Source organism: Schistocerca americana, chromosome 4, assembly GCF_021461395.2.
Source record: "Schistocerca americana isolate TAMUIC-IGC-003095 chromosome 4, iqSchAmer2.1, whole genome shotgun sequence".
Classification (NCBI taxonomy): domain Eukaryota; kingdom Metazoa; phylum Arthropoda; class Insecta; order Orthoptera; family Acrididae; genus Schistocerca; species Schistocerca americana.
Window position 1 is genome coordinate 407,570,586 of NC_060122.1, and position 13,073 is coordinate 407,583,658.

At 40.4% G+C, this 13,073-nt stretch overlaps 1 protein-coding gene across 4 annotated transcripts in view; it reads right to left on the minus strand.

Moving 5' to 3' along the window:
- Nucleotides 1-13,073, minus strand: part of LOC124612849 (neural cell adhesion molecule 2) — a 609,158-nt gene that overhangs the window by 519,609 nt on the left and 76,476 nt on the right. The gene's annotated exons all lie outside the window — the stretch shown is intronic.

Consider the following 13,073-nt stretch of genomic DNA (forward strand, 5'->3'; position numbering starts at 1 on the left):
GAATGTTCCTCAAATCAATGACGAACAATTGTGGTCTAGCGATGTGGGGCACTGTCATTCATAAAACTCCATCATTGTTTAGGAACATGAAATAGATGAACGGCTATAAATGGTTTCCAAGTAGCCAAACGTCACCATATCCAGTCACTGATAGGTTCAGTTGGACGAGAGGACTCAGTCCATTCCATGTAAATACACCATTTTGGAGACACCATGAGGCTGCACAGTGCCTTGTGGACAACTTGGGTCAACTGGCTTCGTGGGGACTGCGCCACACTCGAACACTATCATCATATCTTACCAACTGAAATCGGGACTCATCTGATTAGGCCACGGTTTTCCAGGTCCAACCGATATGGTCACGAGCCCAGGAGGGGCGCTGCAAGCGATGTCGTGTTGATAGCAACTTCTGCTGCCGTAGTCCATTAACTCCATTGTAATAAAATGGAACACCTACATCAGTCTTTGCCTGTTATTTATTATATGGCTACCAGTTTCGGTGCGTCAGGGAAGGTCTGAACATGGTACACTGAAGCACCGAAAATTGGAGCCATAAAATAATTAACATCGTAAGAACGGTTACAAGTGTTCCATTTCATAACGTAAGTGAGCGGCCGAAGTCCCTCAAACCTCCAATCAGAAGCTCTGACATACAAAAACATTAACGCAGAATTTTGCCACACTGTCGTAACACATAAGCTTGTCGCACGCCCCACACTGATTATTGCGGTTATTTCACGCAGTGTTGCTTGTGTCTCAGCACTGACAACTCTATGCAAACGACGCTGCTGTCGATCGTTACGTGAAGGCCGTCGGCCACTGCGTTGTCAGTGGCGGAACGTAATGCCTGAAATTTGGTATTCTCGGCACACTCTCAACAATGTGGATCTCGGAATACTGAATTACCAATTTCCGAAATGGAGTGTCGCAGGAGTCTAGCTACAACTACCATACCGGACTCATAGTCAGTTAATTCCCTCTTGCGGACATAATCAAGTCGGAAACCTTTTCATTTGAGCCAAATCAGCAAGAATGACAACTCCGCCTTGTGTACGAGATACTACCGCCATCTATAGGTTGATATCGCTATCCCATTACTTTTACCACCTTAGTTTATATGGTTACAGATGAAATATGTGGCAGGAAAACAATTGAACTGCAAAACATAAAACAACCTGAAAAACTAGAGAATGCAGTAACGAGGTGTACATACAACAGCTTGTATGTTTCTCAAATTTGTAAATAATTTTTTAAAACTGTGATTTATATGTGTACAAGTAGTAAAGAACAGTTTTCCTGTTGTTAAACAATCGAAATAAAATTTAAAAAACACTGAAGATGCTGAAACTTTATGGTAAGAGAGGAAATTTCTGTGTAAGAGAAGAAAAGAAAAATTTTTTACAAGAAAACGCGGTCAGAAGAGCTTCAACCCCAAAATGAGGGGAAATGTTGTCTCAGAAATGCTGTACTGATTCCTATGTCATGTGTTTGTTGCACTTTTCTAACTGATGACGTTGTTACTAAAACAGCAGTGATCGCTTTTCTCGTTTTCTATAGTAATACAAAATTTCAAAAGAATGGATATTTTACGAACAAACATTAGTTGTTTTTTACTCAATACCAATGTCGTTTTTAACCAGACGGCTTTCCCCGTACGGTCCAGTGTGCTGTGTCCAATTGAAATTCCTTCGTCTGATTAAGACACATATGACCCCTATTATTTAGTACGCAAGTAATAATAAGTTTACAAATGATCGTGTATATTATGAGAAGAAATTGATAGACAACCGACATGTTACATCTGGCAACCGAAGAAATTTTGTTTGGAGGAGATGGGACCTGTAAAATGACTAATACTACGGCTCATATTGAAGCACACTTTGAGAATCGTAAGTTTGTGTTCATCAGAATGCATACAAGAGCAGAGAAATCGAAAATGATATTTGTAGTTGTTTCAGGAGAAAAGGTTCTTTTTCAGCTACCATCAATGGGAAAAAGTATTCAAAAACGAAACTGAATTTGTATGCTTGTCTTTATTATGTGAACTTAAATCATCTATCACTGAAGAGCACTGTGATGCAGACTTCATCGCGGAAAGAATATTGCATTTCAGGTAATGTGCAATATCGATCAAATAATAGACAATCACGTAAACACATAGATCTTACAGTTCCAATTAGTCCTATTTCCTATTTTTTACAGTTCTTATAAAACATAAACTTCATTTTTTTCGTTGTAACTAAGACGCATATACAACGGTTCCTCTCTTAGTAACAGAATCTCACAAGTATGCGTTTCTTTTTTTGTCTTCCTCACTTATCCTAAGTATTTTACAGCAGCATGGATGCACGAAGCGCAACATGTGCACCACTTGCATTTGCAATCATCAGGACGACAGATACAATGAATTAATCATTGAAATTACCTCAAAATAGAGCATACAATTTTATTTCGGATACCAGACAGTTTCCGGATTCTATCTTCGTCGCAGTTTCATTTTGTTTAGTTGCATTGCATTACTAGAAAGGAAATGAGCAATATTGTCTGATATATCTGCCATATTTCGCTCAACAAGTAACTTGTGTGGATGCAATTATATATGTTCGCAATATCATTTAATATATTTAGGCTATTGATTTAAAACAAAGTAGTACATCTGGTGAATAAATTGAATAAGTATATGCTCACTGTAACAAACATTACAAAATCCTCATCTAGAATGCGCAAAAAGCTCTCCCTATGCATATTCATGACATGAGACACCATTTTTTCACACGCCTTCGCATATTGTTCCTTCTGTGCGTTTCACTTCTTATTTTTACTGAATCTCTTTTTTGTCCCGCAGAAAGTACTAAATCAGATGGCTGACGCGACAAATTAACAACTTTCCTTGGAAATTTATGGAGAACGATAAAACCGCGGGGGGCCTTAAATTATATTTTAGCTGCGCACCAACGTTCCTGGAGAGTTATCTACAGAGTGGCTTCTCAGAACTTTCATTAAAAACGTGCGAAAAAGTAACTTATGAGCCAGAAAGTCACTAAATGTTACAGGACCAAGTATTATGTTATTTCGCGCGTGATGTCACACGGCATCTATCTGATTATCCCGACGAACGGTCGTGGGTAATGGCTGTGGAAGTAAATGCACAAACATAAAAACCAATTAACAAATCTGTGTTGCAGTTAAAATACATCTCGTTCCGCGTTGAACGCTGAAATTAAATTCCAGTTAAACCTCGCAGGATACGTACTGTTATGCGCACGAAACGAATTCAATTAAATACAGGACTGAAAATATGAAACACATTCTGGCCGTTCAGTTTTCGGATTGCTCATGTCCTGAAACATTTTAATAAAAGCACACCGTACGCAGAGTGCCACACAGGGCAACAAGTACCCTGTTACTCCCAAGAAGTTAGAATGAAAAATGACAAATTCGGTTCTAAATCGCATTTTTTTAACTTACAGGCACTATGCCTTACAGTCAACAAGTTATGTACCTTCGTGTGCTTAAGAATATCTCATTGGCCAATTTAGTTCGTTATTTAGCAGTTCATCCAACAGCATTAATTTTTTAGTTTGGTGTATTCCAATCTATATCTTTCCTACTATATTTGCTCCCTTCAGCTCTGTATAGCACCGTGGAAGTTATTCTGTTATTTCCCAGCAAGTACTACCATTTTATTTCCGTTTCTACATGGATTTTTAAATGAATTCCTGTCCTCAACAATTCTACGGCGTAGTTCATCATTTCAGATCAGTCCTCGTAATTTTTATAGTCTCAGCATTACCCATTGGAATGAAATGGTGTTGAGGTTGCGTATGTCACATTAGGTGTTTCCGTGGCTTTTGAGGCGACTAGACGGTTGCTGGAAGGGAAGTAAACGGTTGTAATATCTACTGGTGAAGAAAACTGGACTGTGCGAAGAGCATAATTTACGAGTACTTAAGTTTCATCCACAAAACTGTGAATGTGAATGACCAGCATTCCAATCGGCTTCGCAGTTTCGTGAAACGAGATCAATGATATTTCCTGTAATGTCAGCCTAATTGATATTTTTAAATCGATAACTTGTTTGATTTTGACAGTAATATGTCATCTAGGACGACGCGACTCAGTTCCACACTTCCTTTTCACTATTAAACTGTAAGATCTGAAATGCAACACTGTATTAGGAATGGCATCTTCTCGAGCATTAAGAACGTTAACCACACGTTCACCAATTTCGGAACTACTATAAAGCAAACGTTCTGTATCTGGGTCATGCTTCGACCATCGGCGTTACGACATTTTATTCCCTCATTTACAGAGATGATCAAGTTAAATGGTTTAATGGTTAACATACTCGTTTCGTACTGCGAAGGAACTACGCTCAAATCTCCAACCTCTGTGACTTACTTTCCTTCGGGTAGATACCATGACAAAATTGCTGAGACGGCAACATCGACCGTATTATTTATTATCCCCCGTCATCCGAATTCGGCTGGTACGCCAATAATAAGCTGCGATTCACGGGCATAAGTTGTGCAGTCACTAGCAAGCACTGTCAAATCAGAGGTATCCGGACATGCCCACGTAACGCAGAATTGACCCGCCTGTGTAAATAGGAGCTGGAGAGTATTGTCAGTACAGAAGCAGCAACAGGTCAATCCGTCGGTCAGGACAGCTCAGTTATTTCAAATGGCTCTGAGCACTATGGGACTTAACATCTGAGGTCATCAGTCCCCTAGAACTTAGAACTACTTAAAACTTACTAACCTAAGGACATACACACATCCATGCCCGAGGCAGGATTCGAAACTGCGACCGTAGCAATCGCGCGGTTCCAGATTGAAGCGCCTAGAACCGCTCGGCCACCGTGGCCAGCTCAGCTATTTCGGAAGTGGTCTAGACATTAGATGTTATCTGAGTAAGTAATTCGTCAGGGACATTTCTTAAGCTGTCCAAGTCGACTTCGGGTAATGTGATTGTGAAGCGGAAACACGAAGGAACAACCACTGCTGAAACAAGACCATGCGGACCTCATGTACTCTCTAATAGGAACCGACGACCATTCCGAAGTTGTAACATCAGTCCAGGTACCGCAATGACTGTGCGCTGTGAATCAGAAAGATTGCGTTACAGTGGTCAAGCACCTCCTCACAGGCTGCGCGTTTCTGACGATTGAGGCGGTGTAAAGGGCGACGTCATAGGACAGTGGATGACTCGAACCGAGTGGCAATCCGAAGGAAGCGTTTGGGTTTGGAAAATACCTGCACAACGTTACCTGCCATCTGTGCTGTGCTTACAGTCAAATGCTGGGGACTTTGTGTAACGGTATGGGGCTATGTATTCAGTTAGTGTGTGTTTCCATGATAGTGTTTCAGAAATCTCCAAAAGTGGAAGAATATAATACATTTTACAGCATTGTGTACTGCTCACAGTAGAGGAGCATTCTGAAGACAATGATCCTACCCACCATCGTGATAATGCACCCTGTCATAAAACAGCGTATGTGAGGCAATGGTTGTGGAGAATAACACGGACTTACCTGATGCCAAAGGAACACCTTCGGGAAGAGTTACAACGTCGACTTCGCTGATACTACGGCGTCCAACACTGGCTTCGGATCTTGAAGAATTATGGGCTGCATTCCCCCACAGACATTCAGACACCCTGCAGAATGTGTTCCCAGCAGAGTTCAAACCGTCATAACGGCGAAGAGCGGACACACACCATATGAATGTTCACTAATAGGTGTTCGGATACTATTGATCACATAACGTATGCCGGCCGGTGTGGCCGAGCGGTTCTAGACGCTTCACTCTGGAACCGCGAGGACTGCTACGGTCGCAGGTTCGAATCGTGCCTCGGCCATGGATGTGTGTGATGTCCTTAGGTTGGTTAGGTTTAAGTAGTTCTAAGTTCTAGGGGACTGATGACCTCAGATGTTAAGTCCCATAGTGCTCAGAGCCATTTCATCCATTTGAACATAACGTATGAAAATAATAGTGTATAAAACATGAAGTTACGACAAGGGGTCAACTATACAACTTGTACAAAAAAAAAGTAAGTATTAGCAGAAACAGTGTTTATAGAAACTGTATGCACGACTACTTGTAAGATTTGTTCGCCTGCTGCGTCCTGGTGGCGGAACTCGCTCATGGATTGTGTTCATACAGGCCAATCGCCGCTTACAACTGGCATAACAGCCGAAACTGACCAAAAGTGGAAAATAAACAATCATTACCGTAAGATGGTGCGGACGTAGTCACTTCAGACAGAATGACTTGGGTTTTCCATATTTTGTGTTAACTGTTAGGGGGAATCTTGTACCTACGAACACACTATGTTTTTTGGTCAGTCTTCAGTATAGTGACTGAGTTTAGAATTAATTCTAGTAATGCGCACTAAAGACCGTCATAAGCAATTTCCGCCATTTTCTACACTTTTTGTTGTTAGAAATGACGTCATGGTTACCAAGGAAAATCCCCAAACATCTGTGCATTTTGAGTAGTTACTTTATTTAGGTAATCAGTTTCGGTATCTCAATAATGCCATCTTCAGGCCCCATATGCATTTCATGTCAGATAGATATATCGATACTTGCATACTGCATCTGGATACCACGTATTCGTTTTTCGAGTGTTTCCATCGAAGACTTGACAACAAAAATTTGACCAGCCGATGTTTCGCACCCATAATGAATCAACAGGGAGGCTGGGTTTTGTGCAGCATTTATAAGTAACTCGAGTTCTACACAACACTAAATACATTGAAGCAACTTGGAGTTTATTATTAATTCTTCACTAACAGACTTTCGCAGACAAATAAAATGCTACAGTACATAGAGTGTGCCCATATAAACCTCAACTGCATTAATGACTCGTAACATTTTAACCAATAAAGGGACACATTTGCAATTTTTGAAGACCATAATACACAATTTGGAGATTACATACATAAACACAAAGTCCTCACAGCAAAACTTAGAAGTGCCCTCCACCAGTATCGTTGCAGTACTGTACTCGTTTCATCGTATTCAGCGACGTTCCGTGACGTGTATTTTCGCCAACGTTGTTCATTTCGTATGTAACGGCCTCACGGAGTTTTGCAGCTGTCTATGGCCATTTCTTGTACCACAGCTTTTAAGATACCTCCACAAGAAAAAATAAGGTGGGTGGGGGGGATTTAGGTCACGTGATCGGGCGAGGGTTGAGCACAAACTCGTTGAGATCATTCGGACACCAAAGAAACATGTTATATGTGGCATGGAAGCGTAAAACGTGTGACACGTTGCCCCATTTGCTGGAAATAAAGTTCCGCAGCTTCGCCGCGATATATATAATCTATAAACGCATTGAAGATGCCCATATATACCGTAGTCGCAACAGTCCCTGAAACTGACATCGCGCACCACATTCCAATCTTTTTGCCATGCAGTGGTGTTTCGTTGATGATATTAAGGTTTACACCAGCCCAGAACCTGCTGTTTTTTGTGTAGCTGTAACTTGACAGATGGAACTGTGCCACATTTGTGAACCAAGTTGTGGAGATGGTGTCGGGATATTGAATAAGGAACCCCTGAAACCATCGACGGTAACGCTCTCTTTTCTCATGATCTGTTTCTTGCAACGCTTGGATCATGTGCACTCTGCATGGTTGCAACGCCTATTTCTTCGCAGCTCTTTGACATGTTCCATTCGAAACGCCTGTCTCCTAGGTCAACCGACAAAACGATTATCTTAGGGAGTTCTCCAAGCGTCTTAGAGCCTTATCAGTAACCTCTACACTCGGGGATGGTCTTTGTTTAGCACTGCCACCGTTTAGTAAACCAGTTATCTCCAGCCTCCTAAAAATAGATAAAGTTGTTACAGTTGTTGGACATCGCACACACTGAATTCTCCCTGAAATGCCCGTTGTAATCAATGGGTCTGCCTCCTAATTTGTTTTCACAGTAAGAAACCGCTCTCGAAGTGTGTACTGTATGTTTCTATCAGGTAAAGACTGCGAACGAATCACTAATTTGCTGCACACAGACATCGCAAGCCGCGACCGACGTGGCTACAAATTACATGCGCCGAGCAAGTGCGTCGTTAATCCGGACAGAAGAATTCATGCGGAGAAATACATTCAACTTTCCAACAACGGGCGGTACTTCTGATTTCCAAAGAGCTACTGAGATCATTAAAACAACTTTCCCAGTTATACGAGTTTCCGGAGGGAAATTATGACCCACTGAAGTAGTTCAGGTTTCTGTGGATCGCTCTATATTTTGAAACTAGTTATGTAACGTGTGTGCGCTTAAGGAGTACTTCGCCAGCCGTGCGTCATCTTGCTACTTGAAACAGAAGATAGTCGTTTACTAAGGAACTTGTCATATTTGCAAATTAATTGAGTTTCGTTACTGTCTGAACATTTTTACCTGCCTTGGGAATGGAAATCAGTGTTAATTTCCAGTAGCTTCAGTTTCAAAGTGAATTTAACTTGTAACTGGATTTTGTTAATATTTCTTCTTGATTTGATTTTACTTACTGGTTGTTGGTGTGTAGGAGAATAATAATGTAAGAGATAGGCGCCTAAGTACAGTATAATAACTGTCGTCTTCAAATGAGTTTAATCCATTAAAATCTTCTCACAGATTTAACAAATATAGTTGTTCGTTTAATCTTTATATACATATGAGCCTTTTCAGAAGATTAAGCACATCAAAATATGTCAACTACTTGCCGAAACCGGTAATGTGAATGTTTTATACGTCTAAGCACTCGTGACGTAATAAATTATTACATAAGCATCCATACGGGTCGCTTACTTCCGACTGAAAATATGTCAATTTAAACAAACAAAAACTAAGCAATTTATTCACAAAATTTTATCTATTGCAACGCTTTTAAATTTTAGTGGAATATTTTCTGCTAGATACATGGTAATGCTGTACCTTGGAACATATTTACACAATCGGAATACATCAATTTTCCGGAGCAATTTCAGAAAACGTTGTTGTTGTTGTGGTCTTCAGTCCTGAGACCGGTTTGATGCAGCTCTCCATGCTACTCTATCCTGTGCAAGCTTCTTCATCTCCCAGTACCTACTGCAACCTACATCCTTCTGAATCTGCTTAGTGTATTAATCTCTTGGTCTCCCTCTACGATTTTTACCCTCCACGCTGCCCTCCAATGCTAAATTTGTGATCCCTTGATGCCTCAAAACATGTCCTACCAACCGATCCCTTCTTCTAGTCAAGTTGTGCCACAAACTTCTCTTCTCCCCAATCCTATTCAATACCTCCTCATTAGTTATGTGATCTACCCATCTATATTCTGTAACGCCGGAAATGCATATCCTCCTATTTCCATCTATTGTACTATTATTTTTTTTCCTTGTTTCGTTACCTCAAGATATGACATTTCTGTCTCTTTATATATTGTAATTGTTTTACTGTTTGTATATATATATTTATGCACTTATGTCGATGTATAATTGGTTTGTTGTGTAAAGAGTATTTGTATTTTTACGCTGGGTCTTGCCTAGGGAAAACTGCTATCGAACGATTACATCGATAGGTCGTGTGAAGAATCAAAGTTTGTAGGATCTTTGGTAGTGTTAACTCTGCCGCGTGGAGCGCGGGCGGACAGTGAGAGTCTGGCGGGAGTAGCGAGTGGAGCAGGTGTTGTGTGACGCTCCCGCGAGTTGCCGCGCTTTCGGGGTTTGGCAGCATGTAATTGCGCTCGACTCGCGATGATAGTTTCTGACATGGTGTCGCGGACGGGAAGCATTAGCTGGCGCACATCAAGAGCCCGTTTCGCCTGGTGACCGTGTCGAGAAGAAGGCGCGCCAACATCCAGCTTCTGCAACAGCGACGGCCGACAATGAGTGACTGTCGCCACCTCCTCGATCGACGGCTTCAAACCTTCAATCAACCAACAAGGAAGACTAAAAGCACGTAAAGTTTCAGAACTGTATGGCAGACCTCAGCTTTTCAAATTGTTCCATTTGCCTCGCAAAATTACAGCAACTTAGCATGAACCTTTGTTGCTCATTGTCCCAATTGCATTGCCAAGCAAGGTCCCTTCCTTTTCCGAAATGAACCCGAGTGTCGTTGAAATTCAAACGCCAGCATTAAAATAATATGATTAGATTTCACTGCTTTAATTTCAAAGTTCAATAGCTGGCTACAATATTTAGGTTACACGAGCACAAATTTAGAGTGCGAGTTTTGTTAGCATATTTTAGCTTACCTGTGACTGCAGCTCAGCTTGGTACGTACTAAATTTTACTATTGTTAATAGTTCAGAATCATTTAATTCAAGTTCAAAGTTAAATCTCTTGTTTCTAAATTGCGTAGAGTCAAGTTGCTTTTGAAATGATTGTTGAGGTAGTCCAAGACTAACCGTATTTTACTGGATTTCGATGTGCTTCAGAAAGAAAGCTCACTATTAACTTCAGTCACTAAATTAACTTTCGATTTTCCGGTTTTATTAATTCTTTTGCTAAATTAAGTCAGAGTGTAGCGAAATTTATTACTTCTGACAAACTTTCAGTTTTCACACTACACGTGTCAACCTTCAGTTGCCACGCTTCTAGTGTTAATTATATGTGTAATAACCTTTCTTTTTCAGTTACTATAGTAATTGTCCTTAGGACTGGCGACCGTGATTTCCCCCAAATCTCAAATATCTAATTACCGCTAGTTAATTGTTAACGTAACGGCCGCACATTTACTTTCTTTATTAACTTTACCCCTTTTCAAAATTAATTTCCACCAGTTTCATTTGCATTTTTCCTTTCATTTAGATGTAACCCTTTCCTCCCTCTTTACCGATAGCTTAACTTCGGTGACGATTGCTTTTCCCAAATTTCCATTAGGTACACGCGGTTTAATTTTTCACTATCATTAAGGTCGATAAGTGAGGGGGGAGGTTACAACTCGATGTTAACGAATTTCTCTTCTTCAGAAACGATTTCCTTGCCATTGCCAGTCTACATTTTATATCCTCACTACTTCGACCATCATCAGTTATTTTACTCCCTAAATAGCAAAACTCCTTTACTACTTTAAGTGTCTCATTTCCTAATCTAATCCCCTCAGCATCACCCGATTTAATTTGACTACATTCCATTATCCTTGTTTTGCTTTTGTTGATGTTCATCTTATATCCTCCTTTCAAGACACTGTCCATTCCGTTCAACTGCTCTTCCAAGTCTTTTGCTGTCTCTGACAGAATTACAATGTCATCGGCGAACCTCAAAGTTTTTACTTCTTCTCCATGAATTTTAATACCTACTCCGAATTTTTCTTTTGTTTCCTTTACTGCTTGCTCAATATACAGATTGAATAACATCGGGGAGAGGCTACAACCCTGTTTCACTCCCTTCCCAACCACTGCTTCCCTTTCATGCCCCTCGAGTCTTATAACTGCCATCTGGTTTCTGTACAAATTGTAAATAGCCATTCGCTCCCTGTATTTTACCCCTGTCACCTTCAGAATTTGAAAGAGAGTATTCCAGTTAACGTTGTCAAAAGCTTTCTCTAAGTCTACAAATGCTAGAAACGTAGGTTTGCCTTTTCTTAATCTTTCTTCTAAGATAAGTCGTAAGGTTAGTATTGCCTCACGTGTTCCAACATTTCTACGGAATCCAAACTGATCTTCCCCGAGGTCCGCTTCTACCAGTTTTTCCATTCGTCTGTAAAGAATTCGCGTTAGTACTTTGCAGCTGTGACTTATTAAACTGATAGTTCGGTAATTTTCACATCTGTCAACACCTACTTTCTTTGGGATTGGAATTATTATATTCTTCTTGAAGTCTGTGGGTATTTCACCTGTCTCATACATCTTGCTCACCAGATGGTAGAGTTTTGTCATGACTGGCTCTCCCAAGGCCATCAGTAGTTCTAATGGAATGTTGTCTACTCCCGGGGCCTTGTTTCGACTCAGGTCTTTCAGTGCTCTGTCAAACTCTTCACGCAGTATCTTATCTCCCATTTCTTCTTCGTCTACATCCTCAGAAAACGTATCCAGAGAATTAAACGTGCTTCCCATCGCTTAAAAACAGAAAAAGGAAGTCTGAGTAGTGTTCCAAGGTACGAAACTCTCCCCTACAATAAATGGATAATAGTCCATCGAACAAGCCCGAGAGCGTTTCCGAGCATCATACACGTTTATCTCGTTTTACTTCTCTATGATATTTTTCCACTTAATTGTTATTTCATTCTCTCGCCAACGACAGACATAGATGTAGAACGTTTTCCAGTCTCCAAAATAACATTTAATAAACAAGGAGTGTTTCATTACATTAAAAAGATATGTATTTATATTTCTTATTATTAAAGAAGGGTTGTACATTCATGTTATGGAGAAAGAAACTGTGTTTCTTTAAAGACAGATTAAGATTGAAGCTCAAATGATGAAGAAGAAATTCTTCCCTGAATCAAAACGAAAGATCTACTTGGAAAAGAGTAATTTGGAAAAGAAGACAGGTGTAAAAGGGTTTATGGTCCAGCAGCTTGAGGGCTGGCAGTGGAGGAGTTTGAGCTTGATAAGTGGGAATACTTGTGGAAGAGTGTACTATTTGATGTAGGGTGTACTTAGGGAGGACCACGTATTATTGTTACGAAGAGGGAAGGTCAGGAAAGGATGAGGATAATCATGATCAGTAGAAAGGCGGATTTCAAGCAGTTTTCAATGTGTACTGAAGCGTTGGAAAATTAGTTGTAAAGCAGGACAAAAAATTACGGCACACGTAGGGAATTCTATGAGTTCAGTTTATGGGACAGTAAAGAAGATACTTCCACGATTTCTTCATAACCTTCACATCTTCACTTTTTTCATTTCGAGTAGGGGAACGTAGGGTAAAAGCGGTTATATGGGTCAAACAGGATAGCTTCATATTTCCTTGAGTACTGTTGACATCAGTCTAATAATTCTCAGAACTATCGTTATTCTGAGAGTCGTAAATGACTGTCATCAGCGGCCACTTGTTGCTTTTCCTGCCGACATTTTTAAAATTTTTGCCGAAGTTTTCTTCAATGTTGGCGCTTCTTTGAGCAGTCCCTTGAGGAGAAATAGTACTTGAAAAAAAATTATTTA